This window comes from Armigeres subalbatus, chromosome 3 (assembly GCF_024139115.2).
Source record: "Armigeres subalbatus isolate Guangzhou_Male chromosome 3, GZ_Asu_2, whole genome shotgun sequence".
NCBI classification, from domain to species: Eukaryota; Metazoa; Arthropoda; class Insecta; order Diptera; family Culicidae; genus Armigeres; species Armigeres subalbatus.
Window position 1 is genome coordinate 311,211,885 of NC_085141.1, and position 11,615 is coordinate 311,223,499.

Sequence of the window (11,615 nt, forward strand, 5' to 3'; positions counted from 1 at the left end):
TTTCTCTGAATCTAAAATTGTTGGCGTTATCGGAGCATATTATTAATAGTGGTACAATTACTCTATGTGAATGACATCTGTGGTTTTTGCTTAAAGGCTTTGAAGGATTTTCAAAAGGTTTGCAACTCCTCATATAAACCTTCACCTGGATTCTATGTCGTAATTGATAAGTTCGTTGTCTCCTGGAAAAGTTAGGATCTTCCGAAGACCTCCAAATATCATATCACAAAGTTTCATATAAGAGGATTTTTTAATACATTCGGCCATGAGCATATATCGGCATATACGCCGAAGTTGTATAAAACTCATCTTTTATGAGCTGAAATTTATTGCGAAAAGAAGATATGTGTGCATTTGATATTGTCCATTTAATTTAAACATAAATAAAAAGGGTTAATCATACGTAGTTGACTAGAATTGAATGTAGACTTAAGATGAAGCTAATCCTATTTTTAAATGTTCTTATACAAATCTCATATTACTTATCGTCATAGTCAACAATTTTGTACAGAATTCTAATGGCTGTAACAATAAAAAATCTTTTTTTTTATCGCTGACGACGCCTTGGAAGTTGAGAAATATGTATTTGATGAGATGTTATACACAAGATTCTGATTTTCACACGTCTTTGTTTTGGTCGTATTTTTGATCGTGTGGCTTTAATTTATTACCAAAATTCATGCAACATGTTCCCAAAACCACTAATAATCCAGAGAAAAGTCAGATGGTTATTTATATACGATAAGCATTTTAGATGGGGATACAACTTAGAAAATTTAGATCGTGTTGAAGCTGAATCCGCTGCATTTCTTCGATATATATCAGTTACGTCTTAAAAAGGGCGTAACTCCAAAACGGGCCCTACGATTTTTTTCAAATTTCGTCCAGAGATGCAGTATAGCCACAGAATTCAGCTAGTTTCGATGGCGAATTTTTTTTTGTTAATAACGGTCAGGGGAGCACCGTGAGATTTGTTTCGGAATTCCTTGAAGATTTATTTCAAAATAATTCTACGATTTGCTTCGGATTCCCTCGAATATTTAATTCGGAGTTCCTCAATGATTTGATTCGAAATCCCTCGACGAATTACTGCAGAATCAATTGACGATTCGTTTCGAAATCCTTCGATGACTTGTTTCGGAATTCTCTAACGATTTGCTTGTACATGCCTGGAGGATTCCCTTTGGAATCACAGGAAGTTTCTTTACGGAATCCCTGGAGGATTAATTCGGAGCCTCATGATTTGCTTCGGGATCATTCGAAAGATTGCATCGGAATTCTTCGACTATTTGCTTCTACATCATGAAACATAGCCTAGAATTCATGGAGGATTTCCGACGGAATCTCTAGAACATTTCCGTCGGAGTTCCTGTAATATTCACGTCGGAATTTCTTGAGAATTCCATTCGGAATCTCTTGAAAATTCTCATTGGAATCCCTGAAATATGTCCATCGGTTTCTCTCAAATATTCCCTTCATAATCGCTGGAATTCCCGTTGGAATTCCTGGAACATTCCCGTCGGAATCTCTGCAGGATTCCTGTCGACATCCCGGGAGGATTTTGAATCTCTGGAACATTCCCTTCGGACTCCTTGGAGGAATATTGCATTTTTTTTCATTTAAGATAGATAGAATTTTCATGAAATATGCAAAAATTCACTGCCTCGGTTGGAGCCTGACGGTGATCCATCACATATTGTCCTTTGGATGTGCGGGACAAAGCCGAGCGCTACTACACTTAGACGCAATAGCCACACGCTACCAATTTGAGTCGTTGTAGCAATCATCGGCAAGTAAGCAAACACGCTTCAATACTGTGGGCTACAACAGAAAGCACGTGCTTGAGAGAATTTGGATGAGAATGATTGATATGCAATTGCCTTAGGTCATTCCGTGCCGATAGTTCGAACGAGCCAGACGTGTGTGCTGTGTCTCATCGCGGGTTTTGTTCGGTAGTGCGAGTCTATTGTGTGGTGCCTACCTACGGATCCAAGGCGATCACTGTCGGCGAGCGAAGTAGCTGCTTCTGGCGACGCCAGTGAAGCAGGCTATTGTTTCTGCTGCTACCTACAGCAGCAGCGCAGATAAGTGGAAGGCATTGTTTTATTATTCTCCCATCTCGCTGATACAGAGTGGGATTAATTATAATAAATTAAATTAGTTTTTTTATATTTTTTTTTCTAATTTGCTATTAGTTCTAAGTTAGCATAAGAATTAATTGTCCTTCCACCTTGCGTGGTGAGAATGGAGGCAGAGACTATGGGGGGCGATAGTCCTCCAAAAGATGTCCGCACACGATTGTACCATGCGGCTTCGCCTGGGCCTTGGGTTGTTTACTTTCGGCAGAAAGTGAAAAGTCTAGACTTTCTCGGCATTAAGCGAGATTTGACGCGTCGTTTTACGAAGCTTGATTTTAATCAGATCAACAGGAACAAGCTACGAATCACCGCACCTACATATCAGGTGGCGAACGAAATTGCTAAAGACAAGGCCTACAATGTAGAATATTTAGTTTATGTCCCTCGCGGGAGGTCGAAATCGAAGGTGTGATCAACGCAGCGAGCCTGACTTGCAAGGATGTACTTGCGGGAAAAGGCCGCTTAAAGAACGCAATGGAGTCTACCGTGGATATTCTGGATTGCAAGGAATTGCATTCAGCAACCATGGTAGATGGCAAAAAGTATATTCTAAGTCAGGCTCGCTTCGGGTGACGTTTGCCGGTTCGATTTTCCCAAAATATGTCGATTTAGAGAATATGTTGTTTCCGGTGCGTCTTTTTGTACCAAGGGTATTTAATTGTACCAATTGCAAACAACTTGGTCACACTGCCGAGTTTGTGACAACAAACCACGTTGTGGTAAATGTTTTGAAAGACATCGGAGGAATCCTGCCAGCAACAAGCCACAAAATGTGCTTATTGCGGTTTGGCTCCTGCCCATGGTTTGCAAGATTGCCCGGTGTACAGAAAGCGCACCCAAAAAGTGAAGCGCTCGTTGGTACAGCGCTCCAAGCAGACTTATGCGGAAATGGTTAAAGCGCAAGACACATCCGCCGATACCACTGCAAAGGCTGCTATTTCAGCTACCGTTCAAGTAAGTGATTATTATGATTCCATATGCATTGACGAATTGGACTCTGACGCAGCTGATATGGATGATTCTACGGAGGTACACGTGCCCGAAAAGAGGAAGCAACCGTCTTCCCCGGGATTGCGCCGTAAGAAATCAAAAGTCATCCATAAAAGCTTGCCCAAATCTGAAGGCAATGGGGGATTATTTAAAATCCCGAAGCAACCTGTCTTCACTGCTCCTTTGGATCCATCTTGCAGCAAGACATTCCCGCCATTGCCCAAAACCGATGTTTCCAAGAAACATCCGGCTAGGAAAATCAATGAAAGAAAAACTACAATTCGTTCTTCCCAAAAAAGTACTCCGTCCAAGCGAGGATTGATCTCCTTTAAAAACCTTGTGGACCGTTTTTTGAATTTATTCAATATTCCGAATTCATTGAGGCCAATCATTGACCTCTTTATACCAACAGTGGAAAGTTATCTGAAGCAATTGACTGTTTCATGGCCCCTTCTTGCAGGAATTGTATCTTTCGATGGATAATACGGCCATACAAGATACAGTCACTGTGCTGCAGTGGAACTGTCATAGTCTAAAAAATAAATTGGACGTGTTCAAGTTTTTGATTCGCAATTCCGATTGCGACATATTTGCACTCTGTGAAACATGGCTTTCTTCCGAAGACGAAATCAACTTCCACGATTTTAATATTATTCGCCAAGATCGGAATGATCATTATGGTGGCGTTCTTTTGGGGATCAAAAATGCTACTCCTTCTACAGAATTCCCATTCCGACTGTTCCCGGCTTAGAAATCGTCGCATGCCAAGTAAATGTGAAGAATAAAGATCCTTGCATAGCTTCAGTGTACATTCCTCCATTAATCGTCGACATTTTGGAGCGCAGTCTCCCTCCTATCATCTCCAGTATTGATATTGGGTGATATGAACGCACATGGTATTGGATGGGGCGAAACGTATGACGATTATAGAGCGCCTATTTTCTATGATTTGTGTGACGATTTCAATTTGAATATTTTGAACACTGGTGAAGTAACTCGAATAGGACCAAATGGTCAACAAAGCCGTATTGATCTGTCTTTATGTTCAAATTCACTATCGTTAGATTGCACGTGGAAGGTTATCCAAGATCCCCACGGTAGTGACCATATGCCGATAGTTACTACAATTAAAAGTAGCTATCAACAATCTGAGCCAGTTAATGTCCCTTTCGACCTCACGAAGAACATTGACTGGCAAAAATTACATCGGCGGTAAATATTGGTATTGAATCAACTGATGTTCTTCCACCGCTAGATGAATATCGATTCCTTACCGAATTAATTAAAAAAAGCGCACTAGAAGCTCAGAAACGACGCGTTCCAAGTACATCTGTCATAAGAAGACCAGCCACTCCTGGATGGGATGATGAATGTACTAAGTTGTATTCTGAGAAATCTGATGCTTTCAAGGCCTTCCGTAAACACGGAAGGTCTGAGCTTTTCGAAGAGTATTTGAGGCTTGAAAGAAAGCTCAAAAATCTTCTCAAGGCTAAAAAACGTAGCTACTGGCGACGTTTTGTCGAAGGACTATCGCGAGAAACCTCAATGACAACACTTTGGAAAACGGCCCGCAACATGCGGAACCGCACTTCCACCAACGAGAGTGAAGAATACTCCAATCGATGGATATTCAACTTCGCAAAAAAGGTCTGCCCAGATTCCGTACCAGCAGAACCGCTATTTCGAGAATCAGTCAATGATCCCGGTTCTTTGGGTGGACCATTCTCAATGCTGGAACTTTCTATGTCTCTTCTTTCATCGAATAACTCTGCTCCGGGATGCGATAACATCAAATTCAATCTTCTGAAAACCTCCCAGATATCGCAAAAGACGATTACTTGACCTGTACAACTGTTTCATGGAGTACAACATTGTGCCACCTGAATGGCGACAGGTCAAAGTAATAGCTATTCAAAAGCCTGGGAAACCAGCGTCTAATCACAATTCATACCGACCGATCGCCATGCTATCATGCATGAGAAAATTATTGGAGAAAATGATCCTTTCAAGAATTGATCATTGGGTCGAAGAAAATGCATTGCTTTCAAATACTCAGTTTGGATTTGGGAAAGGGAAAGGAACAAACGATTGTCTAGCGTTGCTTTCTTCAGATATACAACTGGCCTTTGCGCACAAGGAGCAATTGGCTTCAGTATTCTTGGATATTAAGGGCGCTTTTGATTCAGTTTCCATTGAAGTACTGTCAGACAATCTGCACAGTAATGGACTACCTGTATTTTTAAATAATTTCTTGTACAATTTGTTGTCAGAAAAACAAATGAACTTCACACTCGGCACTCTGACAACTTCCAGAAATAGCTACATGGGTCTTCCCCAAGGATCATGTTTAAGTCCCTTGCTTTATAATTTCTATGTTAAAGATATTGACAATTGTTTGGAAGGACAATGCACGCTCAGACAACTTGCAGATGATGCCGTGGTCTCTCTAAGAGGTCCATGTGCAGCTGTCTTGCAAGGACCATTGCAAAGTACCCTGGATAATCTGACTGTTTGGGCCAGACATCTAGGGATCGAGTTTTCACCGCAAAAACTCAGTTGGTTGTGTTTACTAAGAAGCGGTATCCTGCTCAACTGAAACTCAAGCTGTTGAATGATGACATCAACCAATCTTTATCTTCTGAATACCTTGGGGTCGTGTTTGATTCCAAATGTACCTGGAAACTCCACATTGAGTATTTGATACAAAAATGCCGGAAAAGGATCAATTTTCTACGTTCTATCTCCGGAACATGGTGGGGTGCTCACCCGGAAGACCTCATCAAACTCTATAGAACGACTATTCTCTCTGTTTTAGAGTATGGCTCTTTCTGCTTCCTCTCAGCAGCTGATTGCCACCTGATCAAATTGGAACGAATTCAGTATCGTTGTTTGCGTATTGCCCTTGGCTGCATGCATTCAACGCATAACATGAGCCTGGAGGTGCTTGCTGGAGTCACTCCTTTAAAGCACCGTTACTGGGAGCTCTCACTTAGAATACTCATCAAATGTGGAACAAGTAACACACTTGTTCTAGATAACTTCGATAATATACTTGAACTAACTTGTCGTTCAAGATTCCTGAGAGTTTATCTCAACTACATATCGTCAGATCTTTGTCTTCCGTGTTATAATCCCCATCGAGTTCACTTCACCAACGACAGTTCCTCAATTGTATACGATCTGTCCATGAAACATGCTATTCAAGGAATACCAGATCATCTTCGACAAATATCTATTCCCGCACTTTTTCTGAAAAATATGAACATGTCAATTGCAACAACAGATATTTCACTGATGGTTCTCGCATCAACGGATCCACTGGCTTCGGTGTTTTCAATGTAACTTCAACCACCTTCCAAAACTTCAGGAACCGTGTTCGGTTTATGTTGCTGAGCTGGCAGCAATTAACTTCGCTTTGGGGATAATTTCCAATCAGCCCGTAGACCATTATTTCATCTTCTCGGATAGTCTTAGTTCTATCGAGGCACTCCGGTCGATGAAACCTGTTAAGCACGCATCTTACTTTCTTACAAACATAAGAGAGCAGATGCGTGTTTTGGTCGAAAGATCATTCAAGATTACCTTTGCTTGGGTCCCTTCTCACTGCTCAATCTACGGCAATGAGAAGGCAGACTCGCTGGCAAAGGTGGGCGCACAGGAAGGTGAGGTTTATGATAGACAATTCTCGAGCAACGAGTTTTTCCCATTAGTCCGTCAGAGTACTCTTCAAAGTTGGCAAAGAAATTGGACACACAACGAACTTGGACGGTGGCTATTTTCTATAGTTCCAAAAGTTTCTGGGCGAGCGTGGTTCAGAGGTGAGGACTTAAGTCGAGGCTTCATTCGCGCGATGTCGAGACTTATGTCCAATCACTATTCACTAAACGCACATCTGTACAGAATAAACCTTGTCGATAGCAACTTATGTAGGTGCGGAGCCGGTTATGATGACATCGATCACGTAGTTTGGTCCTGCTCGGAAAATGACGCCTCCAGAGAGCAATTATTGGATACCCTAGTGGCCCGAGGTAAACAACCCTTCAGGGAAGTTCGAGGTGTTTTGGGAGATCGTGATGTGGTCTATATGCAGGCCATTTATAGTTTTCTTTGTGCTTCTGATATCAAAATCTAATAGTTTGTTTTTTTCTTTCTTCAAAGTTTTTTTTTTGTGTTTAGTCTCTGCTTTCTGTTCCATAGAGCACCATAGCTCTTGCCATCCGGAAGATGCTCCCAGTTGAACCATTCCTTGAGCACGACGACACGCCACATCGTCCCTGACGCCAAATACCCGGATGAGAAGCTAAAATCCAAAATCTGATCCAAAATCCTTAGCCCCGTCCATCCTTTAACATTGTAAACTAACCTCGAGTCACCACGAGTACGCTGGCTCCTACCCCTCTCTTACTAACTGAAAAAATAAATGATATTGATTGTATATATCACAAAGAACCATGGCTCCGTAAAGTGTTAAACACGCCTGAGCCTACCAAATAAACGAACTTGGAAAAAAAAAAAAAAATTGCCTTAGGTGGTTGAACCGTATTTATCACATTATCACTAAGATTACTTAATGAGGTGGTAACATGTTCGAGAAATTTTGAAAAGAAGCTCAAAATAGAGAAAATAGATGAAGGGGTGATTTGGAAAATCATATAGCGCGTCTGCGAAACTGCCAAAAGAAAAGGGTTGACGATCTAGAAAATCCCAGGGTAAGTCCTGGAGGCATAGGTTTTAGTTGAAATAATTTTTTTTTAATTTTTTACAATTGACAGTGTACATGAGGCCACAAGTTAAGCTTTTTCTAATGAACGCTTGATCAGTCGGGTCAAATTTGTTTAAAGTCCCACCCAACACCAGGACTAGGCTAGTGCGATAGTGATAGGGCCTTCTTGCGGTTACATGCAGCTTTTTATAGAAGTTCAACAGAGCCCACCGTCAAACTCCACCACACCCTAGGCAAACCCCACAGGACGCACCCTCTTACTCTAGCTGATATGGTCAGAAGGACAACAGTGCCCAGGCTACACCAACAGCTAAGTACGCAACCCTTAGCTGGTGGTCAATTGTCATCGGAAGACCCGTGAAAACGTGAGAATGGGAACTTGTTTCTTGCGCCTATTATGGACCGCCTATCTGTTGGGCTGCCAAATTGAGAAACAGGTCGCCTACTACGATGCACGTGGGCTGTGGTGTCGCGCATGGCATTCTATAGGGCACTGCGCGGACTGCTTTGTCTCTTGATCGCTGCAAATAAATTAGAAAACAACAAGGCAAGAATTGTCAAAATTTAATTTTGGACTGAAAATAGAGAAAAACATCATTCCTCATTAATAAAACACATGTCTCAAGAATTGTCAGGCCAAAGCTTGGAAAACTAATGCAAAGACGAATGAAGAGTATCGGCGTTGAGATACTCCTGGTAATCAGTTTCACAGTGATTGTCCAGGTTGCAACTTGAAGCAAATCAATTCCATCAATAGCCTAAAGGATTCAGTTTGCAAACTGAACTGAAAGAACAAAATTATATGTATGAGCATTAACATCAAGTTACACTTTATCATATATCAAATGGCGTAATCTGAATAGGTTATAATGCGTAAAATATTTTATAACGAAAGTAAAACTAATGATCCGAAATCCATAATATTGTGTTTGATATCAAGGTTTTTCAAATATCTTGCAATATTTCATCTAATACTGCGCTATTAACATGCAATACTTGAATTTCAAGTCGAGTCAACATATTATTGGTTTAATCTATTCACATATTATTTCATAAATACAACGAGATCATGATATCGCTAATTACCTATCCAATCGTTCATTCTCAATCAACTTACTTAAACACATTTGACTTCTCCATTATATATTACCATTGTACCTCACCCAAGAATCCACCAAAGTTTTATCCTATGACGTTTACGTTGTTGACAGAAGATAGATCAAAACCAAATTCAATGCATTTATGTATATTTATGATAGACTAATGTTTAGGGGTCGTCTGTTAAATAAACTCTACAAATTAATATTCATCTACTATTAAAACGCACTAGCAACAATAACACATAACCTTGTACTTAGGAGGCTTTTCTATAAAACAGTTCTAGAATTGATTCTAGGTCGACTTTATAGATCCGTATGGTCTAGATATACACGTAGCTACCATTTATTTAGAACAAAGATGATGAATATTATTCATATTATATATACACGAATCCTTCACCCTAGAAATCAAAAATATATTTATCGTATGGTGTACGTATTACGAGATTCAAACGGTAATTTATCTTGAAGATAGATATAATCAACAAAACTTGGAAATACAAATCAGGCCAATACAAATATTTTATATAATTTGGAGTTTTCGTCCATTTAGAAGCTTTTTTTTGAAGAACCTGAAAAATAAATATGAAATTATTTTAAGACTACTTATTAGTGAAAACCGGTGAAATTGAGATTTGTTATCAATTTTTTTTATTATCATCCATGTTACGCGTACCTTTAGATGAAAATTTGTATTGGCCTCTTGCACACAACAATATTATGATTAATCTTGAAATAAAGGAAACAAAACTTATACAATTAACCCAGCGAATGTCACGGTGTCTGATGATTATGATAGCTGAACGATGTGGAACAAGTTTCAAAGCAGTAGATAATTAAAGCGATAAAACTGATCAATTAATATAGAATATCAAACTAAACTACAAAAGATAGCATTTAAATAGTATCTGTGCGGCTTCTGGCAAACATATGATAACGAACAACTTATAATTGTTATAACACGTATGATGCTGTACCGGTTACTGCAAGTCTATTGTTATATGAACTGAGGTGGAATAATATTGATAATAATATAAATAAAAAGCGCTATCCTTTCTGTATTATTGATAAAACATTAATTTCGAAAGAACTCCATTGCCTTCATTGTGACTCAAATAACCAGAAGTCAAAACATAGTCCCTGCTGCCCTGAGAGGACAGCGATGAGTAGTCCTCCAAATTTATTCGATGTAGGAGCAGCAAGTGTGATGGCGACCTCCCTCGTGAGGAAGGGTTTGATGAGGTCCACCATTGGAGGAGGAGGAGCACTCGTGTCTCCCTGGGTGTGATAGGCGATAGTCCGGTTATTAACACGTCCGGCCGTCCACTAACCATTATGCAGGTGGTCGTCGAGCAGTTCGATGATATAATCGAGTTCATGAGCGTGTGGAACAACATAAGTGTGGGTCTGAAACAGAATCTCCGGTACTCCGACAGGCTGTTGGAGTCGCAATATAAGAACAAGAAGCGTTCATCAGCCTGCTGCCTGCTGGAATCGAAAAGGCCGACAAAAGTATACATACCGAGGCCTACTCCGTCCTTGGAGGAGCAACAATAGCCCAAGAGGCGTTTGACTTCGCATTGCAGACCAACGATGCACAGAAGGACCAATCTTCAAAAAGACGGTCAAAAACCATTTTTTCAAAATGATTCAAATTGATAACTTAAGTCATGGGTTGTTAGTAGAATACTTGATGATGATGTTAACATAGTTTTGAGTCGTTCTATTTGGTTGTATCTTACATTTACAGTCAATACAAGTTGAGCATATTGTCAATTTTTAATTCTGTTAAATCTTGTAACACTTATATAACTGCTTCATTATGATGGCCACAACGTATACATCACCCAAACCTATTATATTTGGCACCATCACAAAGTGTAGTCCAAAAACTAATAAAGCCACGCATATACGTTCGTAAATTATTTTTGATCGCGCAGAAAGTATTCGGTCTTTATTATGTATAAAATAATTATTGTATTATCTTTTGCTGTATTCATTATAAAATTCAAAAGGTACCCATCGGTACCCATCAACGAAATTCACACTGTTGTTTCATTTTTTGTCAGGAATCCAATCCTGCAGAAATTAGGTTCCGCCAGCCTCCGCCCGCTCAGTTATATCGGTTTTACTGACAGTGGTCGTTTCGGTCTTGCCCATCAATTTTGATAAAAGCAACGCACAATATGTTTTCTTCTCCTTCTACTTCTCATTTGTCCCAATACAATGGTGCGACATCAGCTGGAAATTGTCTAGGGGTCGTACACTTATTACGTAAGCGTTATTTTTGGTTTTTTCAACATCCCTCCCTTCATGTAAGATTTCTTACATACAAATGATTTTTTATTTATAGGTAAAACGACAGATCCCCCTCCCCCATAAGGGCATACGTAATATGTGTACGGCCCCTAGTACAATTTGTTCTCGTCTTACGCATACTTTAATTCAATAATAATCCACGTGATCATGAGTTTTACAGGCACTTGCGCTTTGAGATTTTGAAAATATTGATAAAGGAAGTAGGACAAACTATCAAGTCATGTCATGTTTAGTCGCAATGCAGGGAGAGTATTTTATTTGACCCCTACGTCTTATTTTTCCATACTTGCGCTGTAAAAAGATCCTGAGTTTTTCACATGAATCGTAATATCAAGAAACGATTTG

The 11,615-nt window shown here is 39.9% G+C and overlaps 1 long non-coding RNA gene across 1 annotated transcript; it reads left to right on the forward strand.

The window, feature by feature from the left end:
- The first annotated feature begins 933 nt into the window (after window positions 1-933).
- LOC134220755 (uncharacterized) lies at window positions 934-10,012 on the forward strand. The gene is made up of 2 exons (XR_009982043.1): window positions 934-1,885; window positions 7,657-10,012. It is a non-coding gene; the product is annotated as an uncharacterized LOC134220755 (long non-coding RNA).
- Window positions 10,013-11,615: the final 1,603 nt, after the last annotated feature.